The sequence below is a fragment of the Triticum urartu genome, chromosome 2 (genome assembly GCF_003073215.2).
Source record: "Triticum urartu cultivar G1812 chromosome 2, Tu2.1, whole genome shotgun sequence".
Taxonomy (NCBI): Eukaryota; Viridiplantae; Streptophyta; class Magnoliopsida; order Poales; family Poaceae; genus Triticum; species Triticum urartu.
Genome location: NC_053023.1, coordinates 185,573,994 through 185,596,528, shown reverse-complemented (window position 1 = coordinate 185,596,528; position 22,535 = coordinate 185,573,994). Strand labels below are relative to the sequence as shown.

General features: G+C 55.1%; 1 pseudogene; it reads right to left on the bottom strand.

Annotated features, from left to right (window-relative positions):
* Positions 1 to 22,535, bottom strand: part of LOC125535664 — a 155,382-nt pseudogene that overhangs the window by 131,099 nt on the left and 1,748 nt on the right.

The following is a 22,535-nucleotide window of genomic DNA, read 5'->3' as shown; positions in this document are numbered from 1 at the left end:
GCACCGGAGCTCAGTCCGTACTACAGTAGTATATATATAAGCGGCAGCCTCAGTGCTTGTTCGCTAGGATTTGCACTCTCCACACGCTCGCCGCACTACATATATGTTACACGCTGGAGGCTCAGCGTTCATTTGCAAGGGTTTGCTATATTCACAGGCTCTCACCCTCTCTTCACCAGATCTAAACAAGACTGCGTTGGCCTCTTGTCTCTCTCTCTCTCCCCCCTCACAGCGGGTGAAGGAGGCGTCCCTATCCCATCGCACCAGGAAGGGGAGGAGGTGCAGCGTTCACTCTATCGCCTTCGGCGAGGGAGGCAATCCACTGCCGGCTGCACTGTTCTCTTTCACCCAGCGCCTGTGCGGGAGGGCCACCGACCCCTTCTTCCTCGTTGTCGTACGTAGTGTGGGCAGATCCGGCCTCCCGCCGCACGCCTTTCCACATCCCGACGACCCTACGGTATAAGTTTCTTTGAAACCGTCGTTGCTCTAGCTGCATGTGGATCTTTTTCGATCTGTAGTCGAATCTAAGTCTTGGTTCAAAGAGGAAAGAAGGGTGCGGTGGGCTGGAGCAAGAATCTAGGACGTTGTTCAATGAGGAAAGGAGGGGCGGAAAGTAGTATAGACTAGCTATCCAGCCGCTTTGTAGGTCGAAAAGGGAAAAAGGGGGTAACCCAGTACACACATCTGTAGGGAACCGATCTCTTTGTTGAAAAGGGAAAGAAACTAGGGGGCCGGGTAGTTTGTGCACAACTAGATTTGCTGCCCTCACATAGGAAGAAGGTTCAAAGAGAACAAATATGGGACCAGCGCATATATGCTGCTTGGCTACATACTCTGAATCACCCATTTATACGTGTGGACGCACATGGTGCTGGCATGTCCCAGGCAGCTATTTTGCTTTTGTTAATCTCAGAATTAACTACTGATCTATTTTAAAATAATTTCTCTATTAATATGAATTAATGCAACCGTTTTAGAAATGCTATTGTCGTATACTTTGTTTTCCATCAAGATAAGGTAGATGCTTCTTTTTGTGGCTGCATGTTTCATCCTCCTTTATTGGCCGGTAATTGTTTTCTTTTTTGCCTCTTAAAACATGGATATCTATTCAACTTGTTGCTATAGAAAACTTAAATATCACACCGGCAACTTTGCTTGATTTCAGTGCAACTGCACAAAACTTGATTGGATTTCCTATTCGTGTTGGTAGATTCATATTTTATGTTGGTCGTCTCATGAAAGGTCAGTACAGGCCTTCATCCACATGATTGTGCAGTGTGCTTTGAGATGTTGTGCTACTTGTATTGGTACTGTTTTAAATAAATGATGAATTGAAGCTATTTTATTGCTGTCTTTTCCCATATAGCAGTGAGCAAAAATGGGACCAACCCAGACATGATGCTTGTTGCTTTGTTACAACAAATTCAGCATCACCCCCTTTATAAGCCAGTAATTGATGCCACTCTCAGAATTAACTACTGAATCTTATTTCAAAACTGCAACACTTGTTAGGGATTGGCGGGATTACCATTTTTGTGGCCGCATGTTTCATCCTCCTTTATTAGCCAGTAATTGATTCCTTTTTTGCCTCTGTTTATACAGGGATATCTATTCAACTTGTTGCTATTGTGACATTTTGCTTCGTTACGCAAAACACTTTGCTTGATTTCAGTGCAACTGCACAAAACGAGATTGGATTTCCTATTTGTGTTGGCAAATTCATATGTGATCTTGTGTGTGTCATGACAGGTTGGTACTTGCCTTCATCCACATGATCATGCAGTGTGTTTTGAGATGTTGTGCTACTTGTATTGGTACTGTTTTAAATAAATGATGAATTGAAGCTATTGTATTGCTGTCTTTTCCCATTAAGTAGTGAACAAAAATGGGACCAACCAGACATGATGCTTGTTGCTTTGTTACAACAAATTCAGCATCACCCCCTTTATAAGCCAGTAATTGATGCCACTCTCAGAATTAACTACTGAATCTTATTTCAAAACTTCAACACTTGTTAGGGATTGGCGAGATTACCATTTTTGTGGCCACATGTTTCATCCTCCTTTATTAGCCAGTAATTGACTCCTTTTTTGCCTCTGTTTATACAGGGATATCTATTCAACTTGTTGCTATTGCAACATTTTGCTTCGCCACGTGAAACACTTTTCTTGATTTCAGTGCAACTGCACAAAACGAGATTGGATTTCCTATTCGTGTTGGCAGATTCGTATTTTATCGTTGTCGGTCTCATGAAAGGTCAGTACAGGCCTTCATCCACATGATTGTGCAGTGTGCTTTGAGACGTTGTGCTACTTGTATTGGTATTGTTTTAAATAAATGTTGAATTGAAGCTATTGTATTGCTGTCTTTTCCCATTAAGTAGTGAACAAAAATGGAACCAACCCAGACATGATGCTTGTTGCTTTGTTACAACAAACTCTGCATCACCCCCTTTATAAGTATATGGAAGCACATACTGTTGTTGCGCCCACTCTACCCTGGAACTGAATCTTAGTTCAAAACTGCAAACACTTGTTAGGGATCGGCAGGAGTACCATTTCTGTTAGCGATCGGCCGGAGTACATGTTTAAGAAATGTATTGTTCAGATAATGTCTTTGTTATTATATATCAGTTACAAACTTACAGTGTTTTACAAATGGTACTATCCTGCTTTGTAGTTCTTTCTACATGTTTAACCAAGGTATTGTTAAGATAATGTCTCTGTTAAAATGAATTAGTCGCATTGTTTTAGGAATGATACTTTTCTACTTTTTCGTTCTTTATACATCTTGAAACAAGGCATTGTTAAGATAATGTCTCAGATAATATGAATGAATCACACTGATTGAGAATTGCTACTCTCCTGCTTTGTTTCCCATTAAGATAAGGTAGATCAGTAGATGTTTTTCTTCTGGGAGTACAAGTCATCAACCGTTATTTCTCAGTAATTGTTTCCCTTATACCTTTTATTGCTTACAGGGATATCAAAATTAAAGCTCGTTTTTATTCCAACTTTGATTTTAGTTCAACTACACAAAAGGAGCCAATGTGTCCAAGGCAAACTGCTGCATTACTGGGTCCAGTTGGTCGTTCCACTTTGCAGAAAGAAGCAGTCATTGTTTGCGCTACATTACAGAAGGAATGACCGAGAAGCTTTACAGAGTATTAGGCCTTCCACTATGTAGGCCAAAACAGGTGCCAATTTCACCTTTTCTTAGTTTGGCACCGAATCCCTCCATTGCTACAGCCGGTGCCATAAATATTAGACACCGGTGACATGACTAGTCTGCAGAGACCATTGGCACTTTAACAACACGTGGAGTACCCTGGGCAAGAAGTGCCCAAACAACTACAAGAAGCGACAGGACTCCACGATCATAGGCATTACATATTTTGAATGGGAAAAGCTTGTCAAAGTTTAATCATTGATGTTAGCAAGAAGTGACAGGACTCCACGATCATAGGCATTACATATTTTGAATGGGAAAAGCTTGTCAAAGTTTAATCATTGATGTTAGCAAGAAGACGTTAGTTTAATATATTGGAATTGGAAAACCTTGTCAAAATTTGCTCATTGATGTTAGCCAGAAGACATGCATTTGATATTTTTGAGTGGGACGCCCTTGCTGTGAGCAGTGTCGAGTGTTTTTTTTCCTATTCCTGTGTTTAGTTTAGAAGTAAATAGTTACTCCGCTAAGATATTCCTGTGTTAAGAGTTTGTTTTGAATATTGTCTATGTAATGCCAGGCCTTGTGTTTGATTGCGAAGTTGAGCTTGGAATGTTGTGGCATGCGGCATCACGAGCTATTCACCGTGCCTCCTGAGAATAATGCTTCGTATTGTTTTGCATGTCGATCTAATGCCAGTGATTTGCTAGTTAAGAAGATCATCCTCTTTTGTTGTTTTCGTGCTTAAGAAGTTCATCGTCTGATGTTTCATTCATAGCCTATACGACAAGTCGGGTAGGTTAGACGTGAAACCATATGATCTTCCGACCAACTCATGATATTAGGCCGTGATTGGATCATCGTTTTCCATCCAAAACCGCTTGTAAAACTGGCGCTTGTAAATTAAAGCAGATGGTCTCGGGCGAAGGCGCTTGGTTGGTCGATTTTGACTAGTAAAATATCAGAAGTACTTGACACACGATAAAAACGCTGAACGACACTCGGATGATTGCTAATCCAGCCGTTAGCTGTCATTTCAGCCTTTCCCATGGATGGCATGATACGCACGTCGTGCATGTATCGTCTGGTAATGTCGTCCATATAACAGTGCTTGTAAAATATACATTGGTCTCTCAAATTACACGCGTAACCCGCCGGTTTTACTTAGAGACCTCGGGCCCTCGGTTTCATTATGCCTGTATTTTACGCGTTGTTTTCGATGACGAGTAAATTACACTTGTATGTTAATATAGGTTTGAAATAAACCAGAGCTCCCAAGCGCGGCTTTACCGTTTCATGCCGTCTCAGTTTCTCGAAGGTGCTCATAGGTGTCCGATGATCCTGGCTTCCTGAATGCGTAGCGGGCGTTGTAACAGACCATCCATAGGTCCCGCGAGGCCCTCTCCATTGTCCTTCGAGTTGTTGCGCTCGCCGTGGCGCCGAGAATTGTTAACATCGTCAACGAACATGAGGATTTAGGAGATGGCTTTATTTTGACTGGATGACACTAGGGACCCACTAGGGCCATAGCCGTACGTACGCAAGTGCCTCCTTATTATGTACAACTATATTTTTTTTTGCTTTCTCCTGGTTTCCTGACATCACGGTCCCAATCCATTGTCAACCTATGTAGTCAATATAAACGAGAGAATTGCACAAGGTGCGGCCGACAGCTGGGACCAAGCAGCTCGAGCAGTATTTGTGTTTTTGAGGCGTGAGCACTGCAGAGTTTTTCTTGGCGATGATTTTGTTGTTGTTCAGAGGAGAGCAGGGTATTAACTGGGCGGGCCGTGGCCCATCTAGCCCAGGCCAGATATCCAGCCCAGATACTAATTTTTTCAAGATGAAAATGGCTAGCCCAGCTATATGTCTTTTTGAGGAATACCCAGGCAAGGTCACTTGTTATTCTCCGCCCCGCCGGGCTGCAAATCTTTCCTAGGAGGGATGCATTAGGCTTAACAGGAAAATGGGCTTTAAAAATAAATAAATGGGATGTAATTATAAAAACTGGGCAGTAACTATAAAAAATGCACCAAACACGAAATTAGTTTATAAAATATTATTTATGGATTTTGAAAATCTTAAATTTTCATTGTTGCGCGCGCAATGTTTCGTTGGATTTTTACATAATACAATTTATATTTAATCTGACTAGAAATTTCGGGATAAAAATATTTCGGAGCCCATCAAAATGTGGGAAATTTTATTGAATTCTGTCTTCAATGGTTGGTTGAAATTATTAATCATTGCCCTAGCTAGAAAATGGGCTGTACTTTTAACAAACTGTAAATGGGCTGTTGTAAATTCCATTAGAATTCCAAAATGGGTTGTACATTCTTATAAAACGCAAATGGGCTATAAGTTCTCTGCCACACACTTGTGGGCCTACTAAGTGACGCGTCCCCTAAAAAAATAAGTTCACGCGGATGCAAGGCTTTGCCAACTTATTATAGTCAACACACGGTTCTAGCAGCAGTGGCCGTTGGATGCCTGTCCAACGGATGTCGTGCTTCTTCTTCAATCTCGAATATTCTTAGCTTCGACCGCCCAAAAAATGATTCCCCCCCTAACATCTGGGGCGCACCGTTTCGGAGGCTGACCTATGGGCCTACTAAGTTGGAGCGTACCAAGGGCTTTGTCAACTTAGTCGATAATAAACGTTTCTAGCTTCAGTGACCGTACGATGTCCATCCAACGGTCGTACTGCTTCTTCAACCTCTGGTCTTCTTGGTCTAGCCGCCCAAAGCAGCGCCGGCCGTGCCGCCTGCTCCTGCCTCCAGTGGCCGGCTGTGCTGCCGTGGAGGCCTCACCGCCCCCATACTACTCCCACCGCTGGCCAGGCCATCCCTCCACTCACCCACACCCCCTGTTATTCTGCGGTGACGGCAGCCTCACACCGCAGCCGAACCAGTGAACCCTCGTACTCCTCTCCGCGCGGGCTTCCGCTGTTGCGTCTTCCCCGGCTCCGCGTCGTCCCCTTCCTAGGCCTCGCCGTCGTCCAGACCACCGCCCTGGTGCTCTCGGTGCGGCGTGGTCAACGTGGTCAACAACCGACTTCCATCAGAAGAGTACTGTACGTGGAGAGGCTGACAGCTGGGTCCAGGCGGCCGCAAGGAAGTGCCTTCTTATTACGCGCAAAATAATTATTCCTCCACCTTACAGCAGGGACCCACCGGACAGGCCACCTTATTTCATGAAAAAACGTTTCCCCCCTGACTGCTCGGACCCACCTGACGGGCTAGCGTATTTCGTGAAAAAAGGTTCCCCCTGCTGTCAGCTCGGACCCACCAGAAGTGCCTCCTTATGACGCACAAAAAAAATGAATACTCCCCCTGCTAGATGGGACCCACCATAGTGGGAGGCTGACTTGTGGGCCTAGTAAGTTGACTGGGATGGGGGCCTTTGTCAACTTTAGTCAATATGAATGATTCTAGATCCAGTGACCGTACGATTTACATCCAACGGCCATAGTGCTTCTTCGACCTCTTGTCTTCTTGCTCCAGCCGCCCAAAGCAGCACCGGTCGTGCCACATGCTCCTGCCTCCCGTGGCCGGCTGTGCTGCCGCGGAGGCCTCACCGCCCCCTACTATTCCCACCGCTGGCCAGGCCCTGCGGCGACGGCGGCCTCACACCGCAGCCGAACCAGTGAACCCTCGTACTCCTCTCCGCGCGGGCTTCCACTGTCGCGTGTTCCCCAGCTCCCCTTCGTCCCCTTCCTAGGCCTTGCCGTCGTCCACCGTCCTGGTGCTCTCGGCACGGCGTGGTCAACGTGGTCAAGGAACGACTTCCATCGGATGTGGACTGTACGTGGAGAGGCTGACAGCTGGGTCCACGGCCGCAGTAAGGAAGTGCCTCCTTATTACGTGCAAAATAATTATTCCTCCACCTGACAGCGGGGACCCACCGGACGGGCCACCGTATTTCGCGAAAAAAATGTTTCCCCCCTGACTGCTGGGACCCACCAGCTACACCTTCGCATGCAAGGAAGTGCGTCCGGGCAAAAAAAACAAATTGATTTGCCCCCTGACTACTGGGAAACACCAGCTACATCTTCGTACGCAAGGAAGTGCCTGACAGTCGGGACCCACCCGGTCGAAGCATACATAGCGTTGTCATTCTGGTCGCGAACGTGTACGTAGATATATACTGGTCGATGTAGAGGCGCGCATGTGTCGTAGTAGAGGCACGCATGTAGCATGTACACATACGTACAACGGTCAGTGTGCAAGAAAGAAAATACGGCCACGTATGTGTACATACGGGCGGGGTCTCGAACGCCTACTCGCGCATACGTACGGCGAGGGCTCGTGTACATGGCTGGGTCGGAACAGAGAAACAGCGTCATCGTCGTGTTCATGGGGAGGCAATGGAATGCGTCGTGTTCATGGGGAGGCAACGGAGTGTGTCGTGTTCATAGGGAGGGCTTGGACGGAACAGGCGATGGAAACGAGGCCTGGTGTACCGCGGAACGGAGGAAACGGCCTTGTGTTCGACCGGCCACGTTCAAAACAGGATCCTGTTCATCGGGAGGGGTGTGGCGTACCGCAAAATGGAGGAAACGGACCTCCTACAGTCGAAACGGGGGTCCTGTTGATCGGTAGGGGTGTGGCGTACCGCAAAACAGAGGAAACGGACCTCCTACGGTCGAAACGGGGGTCCTGTTGATCGGGAGGGGTGTGGCGTACCGCAAAACGGAGGAAACGGACTTGTGCTAGAGCGCGACGGTCGAAACGGGGGTCCTGTTCATCGGGAGGGGTGTGGCGTACCGCAAAACGGGACTCCACGGGATACTGTTCATCTCCACCGTCGACCTCCTCCAGCCTCCATGGGCTCCTGTTCATCCAGCCTCCATGGGCTCCTATTCATCCAGCCTCCACCGCGCGCTACTCCACCGGCTACTGTTCAACCACCCCTCCACCATCTACTGTTCATCCAGCCCTCCACACCACGAGGTCCTGTTCAACCACCCCTCCACGGGCACCCCTCCTGTCGGAGTAATGGGCCACGGGTAGGCTAACCCGGGTCCCAGAACCTTTCAAGACATCGGGGCAGGCTGCGCCCCTCAAGACCCCAGGACGAAGGGCCGCCTTCTAAGAAGTCGGTGGCAAGGCAACCGACTGGCCACTCGCGGCCGAGTCCCAGGGACGACTTCAGGAGGAGCCGACTCCTGACTGACGACTTCCAGAGAAGCCGGCCATGGGGAGTCGGCCCGCGACGCCAACAAGCCCCATGCCCTCATCAAGAGGGATGGGACGGGGAGTGGCTACGGTGAAGCTCACTCCCACCCCTTTCCAAGGGCAGGCATGGCCACAGTATGCCGTACCCGCGAAGTTCTCTGTCCGGCGCGGCACTGTTGCCATGCCAGCCCTGACATCAGCACCAGTGTGCAGGATCCTGTACCCACGACGGCTTGTCTGTACGACCCTGAGGCGGCGGGCCCCACCAATCAGCGGGACTCCAGAAGATGGCGAGAGTGCCCCCAGTCGGACCCGTTGGGAGTCGGCCCCCGAGAGTCAGCCCGCCCCTCCCTCGGGGCCCACGCGCCATTAACCAGATGTGACGGGGAGTGGCAATAGTGATCGCCCGCCAGGCGGCAGGGCTGTTGCCACGACCCCATGACCAAGCCCGCGTCATTAGAAGCACGGCTACAGTAATCAGCAGCCGGCAAGACCCCGCCAGCGGCGGACACGGCCTGTCGGCGCCGTACCAGGCCGGTCAGCGAGGCCCGCCAGTCGGCGGGCCCCAGCAGTCGGCGGAGAAGACGGAGGCCGGAGAAACTGACTGCTGGGCCCGCGCCCAGCCGGATTACCATTGTACCCTTGGGGGGTAGGCCTATATAAACCCCCCAGGGCACCCATGCAAAGGGTTCGAATCCATTAGCACTAGACCAGACCATATAGGGAGGAGAGAGCTAGCCTTGCCTTCTCCTACCTCCAGGAAATAGCTCAAGGAGCAATCGTGTAAACCCTTTGCCATAGTGATCATGCGGAGACCCCGCAGAGCAGCAGTAGGGGTATTATCTCCCCGGAGAGCCCCGAAGCTGGGTAAGATTCGCCAGCGTGCATGCCTTCGCCTTATCCCGTTTCCAGGCACCGACGACGTTCTACTCGCCCCCACCATGATAAGCCATCCTTTGGCATATGTCGCACCCAACCCCCGACATTTGGCGCCCACCGTGGGGCCTGGTGCACCATCGTCTGGAGACCTGCTCTGGACGGGAACCCTTTTCCTCCCTGGCGAGCGTAGCCAGCCCGGCACGCCAGACGGAGTTTGCACTGACGCGCTGAACGGTGCCGAGATCGCCTGCACAGCCAGCTGCCTCGTCGATCTTGTCGGTGAGGTTCGCCTCTCCGACGAGCCTGCATCCGACGCAGGCACGGGCGGCCCCAAGAGCCTCCTCGCGGGTCTCCTTGACCAACTCCACGTCACCGGTGAGCCTGTCGTGGACTTGGAGTCTGTAGGCTCCACCAACCCGATGCTGGTCGACTCCGACACCGCGTCGCTCGACGCGTTCCCCACCAATGTGGTGGTCTACGACGAGCCGCTCCCTCGTGCGGAGAGCGACGGAAGCACCGTCACCGAGGTGCTCGTCATCGGCCATGACGAGCCTCCCGGCGGAGGAGCGCATGACCCCCTTGGCACGGCACTGCAAGACCTGACTGCGCCCATTCCGGAAGACGCTGGCGTGGAGACGTTGGAGGCGCGCCGCCTTCAGCTCGTCGAAGGCGCGAAGAAGCTGTCAAGCATGAGACGCTTGTCAGAAGCCTACCAGCGTGAGATGGATCGCGCTGTGGGTGGCTCGCCAGCCCTAGCTGGGCCCAGCCACCTATGCGCGGTCCAGCAGCGCGGTGTGGCCATCGCCAACCTGTTCGGGGCAAATCGCCCTGTGTACGCCACGCCTGCAGAGAACATTCGAGCCGCCCAGGCGGCGGCGGACGAGCTGGACAACTTCGAGGGCGAAGACCGCCGCCTGATGATGGAGCGAGTCCAGCGGCTCCTCGACGCGGCTGCCGCACAGAACGAGGCCGGCTGCCGCACGGAGGCGCCGCAGCGACAAAACGACAACCCGCCTCCACGCCGAGACCAAGGCGCGACGTCTCGGACGCCGACTGGCGGCGCCCGAGGAAGAAAAGACAAGGATCCGGCTGTCAGCTACAGTTGGACTCGCATTACCATAGAGCGCAACCAAGACAGCCGCCCGAGAACAGTGGAACAACGGGACGACTGTCCGCCTCCTCCTCGCAAGGAAAGGCGAGTCTCCCTGCTGCCTGTTGACCAGCCGACTCTTGGCGACCGCCTTGGCCGCCGAGAGGGAGTCGGAGAAAACGACACCCGCCACCGGATCGACCGACTTCACCGATCCCTGGCGCTGGAAGAAGAAGACGAGTTGGGTCCGCCTTGTTTCGGGCCCCACATTCGAGACAAGCCCTTTCCCAAAGGGTTCACGGTCCCAAGAGACATGCCCAAGTACACCGGCTCCGTGAAGCCGGAGGACTGGCTGGTTGAATACTCCACAGCCGTCAGCATAGCGAACGGCAACAAGCGTGTTGCCGTAAAATACGTTCCGCTCATGCTCCAGGGCACGGCCCGGACATGGCTAAACAGCCTGAAGCCCCGCAGCATCAACAACTGGGTCGACTTCACCGATGCATTCGTCCGCAACTTCACAAGCACGTACAAGTGTCCTCCCAAGCCTCGTCAACTTTCCTTGTGCGTGCAAGGCCCCAACGAGTCGACTCGCGACTACCTCATGCGTTGGGCTGAGCTTCGGAACTCCTGTGAGGGCGTGCACGAGGTGCAGGCTATCGAGTACTTCACCGCCGGGTGCAGAGAAGGCACCCTCCTCAAGCACAAGCTCCTCTGCGACGAGCCAGAAACCCTCGATGAATTGCTGGTCATAGCAGACAAGTATGCCATGGCCGACTCCTCCATGAAGGCGGAAATTCAAGTTAGTGCGACTGGCAAAGTGGCCCCTCAGGCTCCTAGAACTTCGGCTGGAGACGCCAGTCGGTGACAACAGCAGAGCGACCACAAGCGCAAGGTCCCACAGCCAGCTTCCAGCAGTCGGCAGGTGGCGACAGTCGAAGATCAGCAGCCGGAAGGGCTGCCTCCACCCAAGCGACAGAAAGGCGGCAAGCCCAACTGGTTGCCGGCATTCTCATACGAGCAGACTCTGGATGGTCCTTGCAAATTCCACAGCGGCACGAAGCCGTCGAACCACACCACCTGGAAGTGCCACTGGCTCACCAGGATCGCCAAAGGAGACGGCCTCCAGCCTCCCCCGCCTGCTGGGCAGCGGCCTTCGCCTCCGCCCCAGCAGCCGGCTGTCAGGCCAGTCGGCGCAGTACAAGACGAGTACCCCGAAGAACATGGACCCTACATGATATTTACCAGCATGGCTGATGATCGACGCAGCAGGCGGCTGCAGCAACAAGAGGTGAATGCAGTAGCATCAGAGACACCAGAATTCATGCACTAGTCCGAGAAGCCTATCAGCTGGAGCAGAGCTGATCACCCAGAGGTGATGCCGAGTCCGGGCTCTTATGCCTTGGTCTTGGATGCCACCTTCGCCACGGATAGACGAGCTGTTCGTTTCTCGCGAGTCTTGATAGACGGAGGCAGCAGCATCAACATCCTGTACAAAGACACCATGGAGAAGTTAGGAATCAAGCAAAGACAACTCCAGAACAGCCGGACTGTGTTCCACGGCATTGTTCCTAGCCTTTCCTGCTCACCAATCGGCAAGATCCTGATGGACGTCCTCTTTGGAGACAAAGATCACTTCTGCCGAGAGTTAGTTTGGTTTGAGGTGGTGGATCTCGAGAGCCCATACCATGCGTTACTTGGCCGACCTGCCCTGGCCAAGTTCATGGCAATCCCCCACTACGCCTACCTCAAGATGAAGATGCCTAGTTCCAAGGGGGTTCTGACCGTAGCCGGTGACTACCGGAAGTCATCTGCCTGTGCGGCTGAGAGTAGTCGGTTGGCTGAGTCCCTGGTGATCGCGGCCGAGAAGCGGCTTCTTGACCGGGTTGTGGCATTGGCCGGCAAGCAGCTAGAGGTGTCGCCTAACCCCAAGGAGTCGGAGGCTGAGGGTTCGTTCAAGCCGGCCAAAGAGACAAAGAAGATACCCTTGGATCCGGAGCACCCAGAGAGGTACGCTGTCGTAGGCGCAAACCTCGATAGCAAATAGGAAGGCAAGCTCGTTGATTTCCTCCGTGAGAATCGGGACATCTTCGCATGGTCCCCCAAAGACATGCCAGGTGTACCGATGGAATTCGCCGAGCACAAGTTACATGTCCGATCTGATGCAAAGCCCATCAGGCAGCCCTTACGCCGCCTATCAGAAGAGAAGAGAAGAGTTGTCAGAGAAGAGATAGCCCAACTCCTAGCAGCCGGCTTCATTATGGAAGTATTCTTTCCAGAGTGGCTAGCCAACCCGGTCCTGGTACTGAAGAAGAACAAGCAGTGGCGAATGTGTATTGACGGCTTGCCCCAAGGACCCGTTTGCTTTGCCGAGAATTGATCAGGTGATAGACTCCACAGCCGGTTACGAGCTGTTGAGCTTCTTGGATGCATATTCGGGGTATCACCAGATCAAGCTGAACCTGGCTGACAGATTGAAGACCGCCTTCATCACACCGTGTGGAGCCTTCTGCTGCCTCACCATGACGTTTGGCTTGAGGAATGCCTGCGCCACCTTTCAGCATTGCATGCAGAAGTGTCTCCTCAAGCAACTCGGCAGAAACGCCCACGTCTACGTGGACGATGTGGTGGTGAAGACGGAGAAACATGGAACACTGCTGGAAGACCTCAAGGAGACCTTTGAGAACCTACGCCGATTCCAGATCAAGCTCAACCCTGAGAAGTGCGTCTTCGGAGTACCAGCCGGCCAACTCTTTGGTTTCCTGGTCTCTGAACGCGGCATAGAGTGCAATCCTATAAAAATCAAGGCCATTGAGAGGATGGAGGTACCCAGCCGACTGCTAGACGTGCAAAAGTTCACTGGCTGCTTGGCGTCCATCAGCCGATTCATCAGTCGGCTGGGCGAGAAAGCTCTCCCCTTATACCATCTCATGAAGAAGACCACTTTTTTCGAGTGGAACCACAAGGCGGATGAAGCTTTTCTCCAGTTGAAGAAGATGTTGACTACTCCACCTGTTCTGGCGGCCCTGACTCCTAAGGAGCCTATGCTCCTGTACATCGCCGCCACCAACCGAGTACTCAGCACAGTCATTATAGTGGAACGCAAGGAGGAAGGCAAGGCGCTACCTGTCCAGAGACCGGTATACTACCTGAGCGAAGTGCTGTCGACCTCCAAGCAGAACTACCCCCACTACCAGAAGATGTGCTATGGCGTGCACTTTGCCGCCAAGAAATTGAAGCCTTACTTTCAAGAGCATCCAATCACTGTGGTCTGCACGGCCCCACTTGCCGAGATCATCGGAAGCCGAGATGCTTCTGGCCGAGTGGCCAAATGGGCCATAGAGCTGGCTCCCTACACCATCCACTACCAGCCACGCACCGCCATCAAGTCACAAGCACTGGCCGACTTCCTTGTCGACTGGGCCGAGACACAGCACCTACCTCCAGCGCCCGACTCCACCCATTGGCGGATGCATTTCGACGGCTCCAAGATGCGTACCGGCTTGGGAGCCAACGTTGTCCTCACTTCTCCTAAAGGCGAAAAACTCAAATATGCACTGCAGATCCACTTTGCCGCCTCAAACAACGTCGCCGAATACGAGGCGCTCATTCACGGGCTCCGGCTTGCCAAAGAGCTTGGCATTCGCCGGATCCTGTGTTATGGCGACTCGGATTTGGTGGTCCAGCAGTCGTCTGGCGACTGGGATGCCAAAGATGCAAACATGGCGAGTTACCGATTCCTCGTGCAACAACTCAGTGGATATTTCGAGGGGTGCGAGTTCCTCCATGTGCCAAGAAACGACAACGACCAAGAAGATGCCCTGGCACGAATCGGCTCTACCCGCCAAGCAATACCATCCGGCGTCGCCCTTTAGTGCCTCCTCAAGCCGTCTATCAAGCCTTCACCAGAATCAGACTCAATCTTTGTGCCGGCTCCCCTCGAAGAAGTCGGATCCGACTCCAGAGCTCCGGCAGACGGTACGAGGATTTTGGCAGATGGCTCCAAAGCCGCCACAGTCGAAGCCAGCCCAGGGACTGCAGAGCCCGGCCCGGGGACTACGGCGGCCAGCCCGAAGACTCCAGAACTCGGCCTGAGGGCTGCGCCAGCCGGCCCGGGGACTTCATCAATCCAACAAGTAGTTGCTGACTCTAGCCCGCCGCCTCCCAGCCCAGCCGCCCTCATCCAAGTTGCAGTTCTGGCAGTCGAAGAAATAGCAGCACCTTCATGGGCCTAGCCCATCCTCAAATTCCTGGTGAGCAAAGAGCTACCGACTGATGAGACCTTAGCTCGGAAAGTACAACGCCGAGTGGCAGCCTACACCATAGTCAACAGAGAGCTGGCCAGGCGCAGCGTCACTGGTCTCTACCAGCGCTGCGTAGAGCCAGAGCAAGGCCAAGCAATTCTCAAAGACATCCATCAAGGCGAGTGCAGCCACCATGCGGCTTCAAGAGCACTCGTCGCCAAAGCCTTCCGACATGGTTTATTTTGGCCAACAGCCTTGGAAGAGGCCAATGAATTGGTCAAAAAATGCAAAGGGTGCCAGAAGTTCAGCTCCAAGCCGCATCAGCCGGCTTCTGCACTCAAGACCATCCCCATTGCCTGGCCCTTCGCAGTTTTGGGGCCTAGACATGGTGGGACCATTCAAGATGGCACGAGGTGGCTTAACTCACTTACTTGTCATGGTGGACAAGTTCACCAAGTGGATAGAAGCGAAGCCAATTAAGAAACTGAATGGTCCGACTACCGTGACTTTCATCTCCGACATCACAATTCGGTATGGCGTACCACACAACATCATCACCGACAACGGCACAAATTTTTCCAAAGGTGCCTTGGCCCGTTTCTGCACGACACAGGGCATCCGACTGGACTTAGCGTTTGTTGCCCATCCGCAGTCAAACGGCCAAGTGGAGTGGGCAAATGGCCTCATCCTGTCTGGTATCAAACCTCGACTGATCGAACCGCTGGAGCGTTCGGCCAGCTTTTGGCTTGACGAGTTGCCAGCCGTCCTCTGGAGTCTGCGCACAACCCCAAACAAGTCAACCGGCTTCACGCCTTTCTTCCTCGTCTACAGTGCTGAAGCCGTCATCCCAACGGACATAGAGTTCGATTCCCCGTGAGTCACCATGTACACCAAGGAGGAAGCAGAAGAAGCACGTCAAGACGGCGTCGATCTGCTGGAAGAGGGCCGGCTGCTGGCACTCAGCCGGTCCAGCATCTACCAGCAGAGCCTGCGCAGATACTACAACGGGAAGGTCAGGCCGAGATCTTTCCAACAGGTGACCTTGTGCTCCGACTGGTCCAGCGAACAGCCGGCCAGCACAAGCTGTCGGCGCCTTGGGAAGGCCCCTTCATCATCAGCAAAGTGCTGGGCAACGACTCCTACTACCTGATCGACGCTCAGAAGCCCCGATCACGTAAGAGGGACGATTCCGGCAAAGAAACGTAGCGGCCATGGAATGCAAATCTCCTCCCGAAATTTTACAGTTGATGCAGTATGTACCATGCTACCTTTTGTATTAAAGTACCAAGACTTTGGGCCCCCCGAGACGAACTCGGGGACTGCCCTCTTTTATCTATATGATAAGAATTATGCCTACGAGTATGTTACTCTTTGTTACGCCTCTTGACACCAGGTTCGAGTAGTCGGCCCGGGGACTTGCCGTCCTGCGCTATGAAATGCTTCCTGCGGCCGGACAAGTAGTGTGTGGCGTCTAAGCCGTCTCCTGCCAGGAGCTGCAGCTCGCAGAGCGACTGTCTGGTGGGCAGGAGTAAGGAAGAATGGGCGTCCACATGAAAAATGGCTAAGGACTCAAAGCATAAACATAGCTTAAGGCCGGCTTCCAGCCTTTTTTTTCTTTTCACAAACCGACTATTGAGCAGTCGGCTCGCCGCCTTCTATTCAACTTGCTAAAAAACTCTGAAAACGGCTAAGTACTTGCCTTCCCAAAAGTAGCCAAGCATTTGATCCAGCGGCAGTCTGCAGAGCGGCTGTTCGACTGACAAAGACGGCAACTGAGGGAAGGCGGCAAAGGAAAAAGCCAAAAGAGCAATGTGCAAGAAAAGATAGAATTCGGATAAATATTTACATAACAGAGGCCCTTGGCCAAATCTTCGAGCAAAAGTTCAAAATACACCCCGCGAGTGGAATTGTGCGAATTAACAAAGTTCTTCAAAGACTACTAAAACAGGTAAAATAAAGATAAGGCGGCAGCCTAGGAGGCGGCAGACGGATTCAGAGGGTCGGAGGAGACGGCGGTGTCAGGCATTGGGGCGGCCGGCTGGGCAGTCTCGCCTTGATCGCCTCCGGCGGCAGTCGGCTCGGTCGCACGCGGCTCATTGCTGGAGGTACAGTCGAGCTGAGGCTGGCCGTCCGCTCCATCTTCTGGTGCCTCCGTCTCACCTCCGTCCTCCGCCTCGCCTTCCTCCTCGACGATGGAGCCGATCACCTCCGTCGAGTCCTCGCCATAGTCTGGGTTCATCCCAAACCACTCCGGCGGTACCTCCTCGCCGTCCTCAGCCTGCTCGGGGACGAAGATGCTGGTGTCGGTGTACTCGGCGATCGCCGCGGCGCGCTTGACGACGGTGTCTTCCGCGGCTGCCAGCTCCGGCTGGGCCTCTGACCGGAGTGTGGCTAGTCGGTCTAGGTCCAGCCCTGGATTCCACGCCTTGACGAATTCCAGGGCGCGGCGCACTCCAGCCCGGGCCGAGGAACCTTTCTAGGCCTCAAGACGGCCAGCCGCGACCTCTAGCTAGTCGACGGTCTGACTGGGGGTGCACGGAGCCTGCATGTCTGGCCACAGGGCAGCGATCGCCTGGGTGCCGACACATTGAAGCCGGCACAGCATCCGGTGAGCCAGCCGAATGCGAGCTCTGATGCTCAGGATATGCTCGTCAAGGGTCCGAGGGGCATCAGCGACGATCTCCACGCCATCCGCCCTCCACTCCTCATGGTCAGCCTCGATAGCTCGAATGGCGGCCTACGAGTGGCCGGCGAAGAAGTCTACCAAGACGGAAAGAATGAAGAAGAAGTCAAAAACCAGGAGTTGGCTCGACTTACAGTCGGCAGCTCGAAGAAAGAAAGTAAAGAAACTCACCATCAACGATGTCCTCAATCTCGTGGAAGTCGGAGGTCAGCAATGCCTCCTTGTCAGACCAGGAGGAGCGCTCGCTCGCGAACTCGGCCAGGAGGGTGGCCTCCGCCTCTTCCGCCTCCTTCTACGTCTTCTTGAGCAGCTCCTTCTGCTCTGCCAATTGTGTGGCCAGCACATCATGCTCGGTGGCGAGCTTGCTGCACTCCTCCCCTTAGCACGCAACGCAGAGTTGGCTTCGCTCAGCTGCTGTTGAAGAGTGGCGTTGGCCCCTGAAGAGAAAGAAGAAAGAAGGCGTTAAGTCATCAACAAAGAAGGTCGCCGGGGAGATCTGGCCCGACTGCTCAGTAGTCGGCCCGAATCTCAGGGACTACAGCCCGCGGGTGCGCCAACACGCCCACGCAAAGAAGAAAAAGAACTCACTCCAGCTCTCCGACAAGTCGGCGGTCCGCTTGCCTATCTCTTCAACGTTGCGGTTGAAGGCGGTGACACGGAGGTTGTGATAGTCTTGCAACAAGTATTTCAGACAAAGTTAGTACCCGGAACTCACCAATTGGAGTTCCGGGTCGCCTGCTCAGTAGCCGGCCCGAAACTCGAGGACTACACCCAGTGGGTGTGCTGGCGCGCCCCCACAGAGACGAACAAGAAAACAGAGTCAAAAGAGAAAACATACCCGGATGGCTGCCCGCGATGCCAGGTGCGCCTTGGTGCAGTTTTGGATGGCGTCACTCTTGGCTCGCAACTTCGTCTGGACATCCAGAAGCGCCTGGTTCAGGGGGCCCATGCCGCCTCCTCGCACCCACCCAATGGGCGCGGTGCTCGTCGCTTCGGCATCTGGAATCGTCAAGCTGGTGGTGCCGGTCTCCAAGGGGCGTGGCGCCGAAGTCGCCTTCTCAAGACAACGACGCGTTGGCGAGCCGACTTGAAGGAGCAGCCTTGCCACGGCCTCATCTTCAGTCGGCGGCACCGGCGGGTCCGCCGGCTGTTTGCCTTGCGCGCTCCCAGACGGCGGTGGAGGCGGCGGCGGAACGATCACGTCCGGCGTGGAGGCGTCGCCGCCTTCCTGTTACATGATGGGGTTCTCGCCGCCGGCTTCCCAGTCTGCCCCGTGAACTCCGGAGGCGGCGGCGCAGAGTTTAGCGAGATGACGAACACCACCGATTGGCGGTGTGCGGCCTCCTCAGCTGGCCGCTTTGCCGCAGCGGCGGCCTCGGCCGCCTCCAGCTTCTTCAGGGCGGAGGCCTCCGCCTTCTCGGCCTCCGCTTTCTCCCGGCGGGCGGCTTCTTCCTCGTCGCGCTTCTCCCGCGTGTTCCGCTCCGTCGCCTCCCGGAGGTCGGGGGCTGGGTCAATCCGCCGAGTGGTGGCGGACGTCTCCGCCGACCCCATAACGGAGGCGGCGACGACCCTCTCAAGAGTAAGGGGAGCCCTAAAGCATGAGGAGCAAGTAAAAACTCAGACAAAGGCCACAAAAAAGGAATAAAAGCGTAAAGATAGAATGCTCACACGGAGACCAGTGGCGGCTTCTTTACTTCCTTGCGGAAGTGGATCGCCTTCGTGGCCGCCTCGTCCCGCTTGGTCGCCGCAGTCGAGCTCTTGGGCTTCTTCGGCACACTGCCGAACAAGGTCGGCACGGCCCTGTGCTTCTTCCCGCCGCCTAGAGCACCCAGCGCGGCAAAAGAGCCCGCGCCGGGATGACCGGCTCCTGGCTGGTGGCGGGGGACGACCTCCTCCTCATCATCAGGCCAGTCCTCTAGACTGGCTCCGAGCCGCGGGCCGCCTCCACCCTCGGCGTCGTCTTCCAAAGCCGCTGCCCCCAGATCGGGGTCGTCGACGTCGCTCTCCGCCCGGTCGGCGAGGAACTCGCAGGCCGGCCCCGCGGTGCCAGCTGATGGATGGAAGAGGGGATTCTGACCAAAGCCGACTGGTCAGGTCGGACAAGGCAAACTCGGCAAGAAAGAAGACAACTCAAAGAAAAAGGAAAAGGGCAACTCACTACGGGCGGGGTTGGCGTGAGAGTACGGCTCCTTGCCGAACCGCCAATCCTCCAGGAGCTTGTTGTCCGAGAGGTAGTTCACCATGTAGGCCACCTCCTCGTGAGGCACGTCCTTGGTGCACATCCAACTCGGGTCACGGTGCCCGCTCATTTGGCATATCATGTGGGGGCGACCTTGGAGCGGGAGAACTCGACGCGTCATGAAGGCGGCCAGCAGATCCGGACCAGTCAAGCCCTCCGACTGCGTCAACACTCGGAGTCCCGTGACGGCGCTGGCTCCCGCAAGCGTCAGCGACTTGGCCCGGTATGACCAGTTGGGCAGCCTCCCAGCCGGTAGATTGACCCAATCGCCCTTCGCGAAGACACTCTTCACGTAGAAGTACGATCGCTGCCACATCTTCACCAACTTTATCAGTTTGATGGTGGGGAAGGGGTTGTCGGCTCCCGACCTCCGCACGGCGATAAACGCACCTCACTGAGCCGGCACGCCGGCGGCCTGGGTGTCGAGCTTGGAGTAGAAGAACTCCCCCCAGAGCTCGATGGTGGAGAGGACTCCGAGGAAGCCTTCGCACAGGGCGACGAAGGCGGACAGCAGCACCACTGTGTTGGGCGTGAGGTGGTGCGGCTGGAGGCCGTAGAACTCCAGAAAGGAGCGGAAGAAGCTGCTCGTCGGCAGCCCCAGGCCGCACAGGCAGTGTGAGCGGAAGACGACCCGCTCGCCCTCCTCCGGCGCCGGAGAGATCTCCCCCTTCGGTGCAAGGCGTACCCACACGTAATTCTCGTCGGGGAGCCGACGAGTCTGGCAGAGGAACTCGATGTGGTCGTCATGGACCTCCGAGCCGTCCCAGGTGCCGGAATGCACCGAGGGAGGCACGGCGGCGGAGGAAGAGCTCATCGTGAGCGGATCTCTGCGGCGTTCGGCAAAGCTTGGGCGCGCGGCAGTGCGGAGAAGAGCAAGAAGAAGAGCAAGGAGTAGCGTGGAGGAGAGGCGCGCGTGCTCTGTCGCGCCCCCTCCTCCCCCTACTTATAGCCTCATGGGCTGCGAAGCCGAGGGGGCGGTCGTGGGATTTACTACGCCCACGACCCCACGACCCCCACGTTCCCACGCCAAAGTTACTGCGCGCAGTAACTTTTTGGGAATCCCAACCGTCTGCTCGGGCCGCAGCGGATCCGCTCGTGCGCCAAGGCGCGGTAGTGGCGGGCCCCGCCCGTGGGCATGTCCCGTCACGCGCGTGGGCAGGCAGACTGGCCCGGCCGCGTGTTGCCACGTGACAGGCCTGGAACAGGCGGCGGCCTGGAAGCTTAGCCAGCACGCCATTTAGATCCCGCCGCGGCGTTTGGAATGTTGCGTAAAATCAGAGTTGAGCGAGTCCGACTCCTTCTAGTCGGCCCGGCAGAAGTCAAGCAAGATTCATGTCTCGGGCACCCGGAAAGAGAAACTGCTGAGGCTCCCCAGCCGATCGTCCATGGCGCCTCATCAGCTTCGGGGACTACTGTCGGAGTAATGGGCCACGGGTAGGCTAACCCGGGTCCGAGAACCTTTCAAGACATTGGGGCAGGCTGCGCCCCTCAAGACCCCGGGACGAAGAACTGCCTTTTGAGAAGTCGGCGGCAAGGCAACCGACTGCCCACTCGCGGCCGAGTCCCAGGGACGACTTTAGGAGGAGCCGACTCCTGACTGACGACTTCCAGAGAAGCCGGCCATGGACAGTCAGCCCACGACGCCAACAAGCCCCATGACCTCATCAAGAGGGACGGGACGGGGAGTGGCTACAGTGAAGCTCACTCCCACCCCTTTCCAAAGGCAGGCATGGCCGCAGTACGCCGTACCCGCGGAGTTCTCCGTCCGGCGCGGCACTGTTGCCATGCCAGCCCTGACATCAGCACCAGTGTGCAGGATCCTGTACCCACGACGGCTTGTCTGTATGACCCTGAGGCGGCGGGCCCCACCAATCAGCGGGACTCCAGAAGACAGCGAGAGTGCCCCCAGTCGGACCCGTTGGGAGTCGGCCCCCGAGAGTCGGCCAGCCCCTCCCTCGGGGCCCACGCGCCATTAACCAGATGTGACGGGGAGTGGCAATAGTGATCGCCCGCCAGGCGGCAGGGCTGTTGCCACGACCCCATGACCAAGCCCGCGTCATTAGAAGCACGGCTACACTAATCAGCAGCCGGCAAGACCCGCCAGCGGCGGACACGGCCTGTCGGCGCCGTACCGGGCCGGTCACCAGGGCCCGCCAGTCGGCGGGCCCCAGCAGTCGGCGGAGAAGACGGAGGCCGGAGAAACTGACGGCTAGTCCCGCGCCCATCCGAATTACCATTGTACCCTTGGGGGTAGGCCTATATAAACCCCCCAGGGCACCCATGTAAAGGGTTCGAATCCATTAGCACTAGACCAGACCATATAGGGAGGAGAGAGCTAGCCTTGCCTTCTCCTACCTCGAGGAAACAGCTCAAGGAGCAATCGTGTAAACCCTTTGCCATAGTGATCATGCGGAGACCCCGCAGAGCAGCAGTAGGGGTATTATCTCCCCGGAGAGCCCCGAAGCTGGGTAAGATTCGCCGGCGTGCATGCCTTTGCCTAATCCCGTTTCCAGGCACCGGCGACGTTCTACTCGCCCCCACCATGATAAGCGATCCTTTGGCATATGTCGCACCTAACCCCCGACACCTCCACCGTCTACTGTTCATCCAGCCCTCCACACCACGGGGTCCTGTTCAACCACCCCTCCACGGGCACCCCTCCACCGTCTACTGTTCATCCAGCCCCCCACCACACCACGGGGTCCTGTTCATCCAGAGGCAACACCACCGCTCACTGTTCATCTAACCCCCCCCCCCGCAACGCTCACTGTTCATCCCAGAGGCAGCATCGATCGGCTTCAGTTAGCAGCATCAGCGAAGGAATCGCTCGATCGGGTTCAGTTAACATCCATCGATCGATCGCTCGGGTTCAGTAACGCGTAGCCTGCAGTGCAATCACTCGGGTTCAGTTAGAGCCCAACGCCTTGCTCAGGTTCAGTTAGAGCCAACGCCTCGCACACACGTGCGTACGTGTACGAGAGAAACGCGCATCGCTCGGCCCCCGACCGCCCACCGTAACTGGGAACTCCCCAAAATTTTCCTCCCCCTCGCTTCT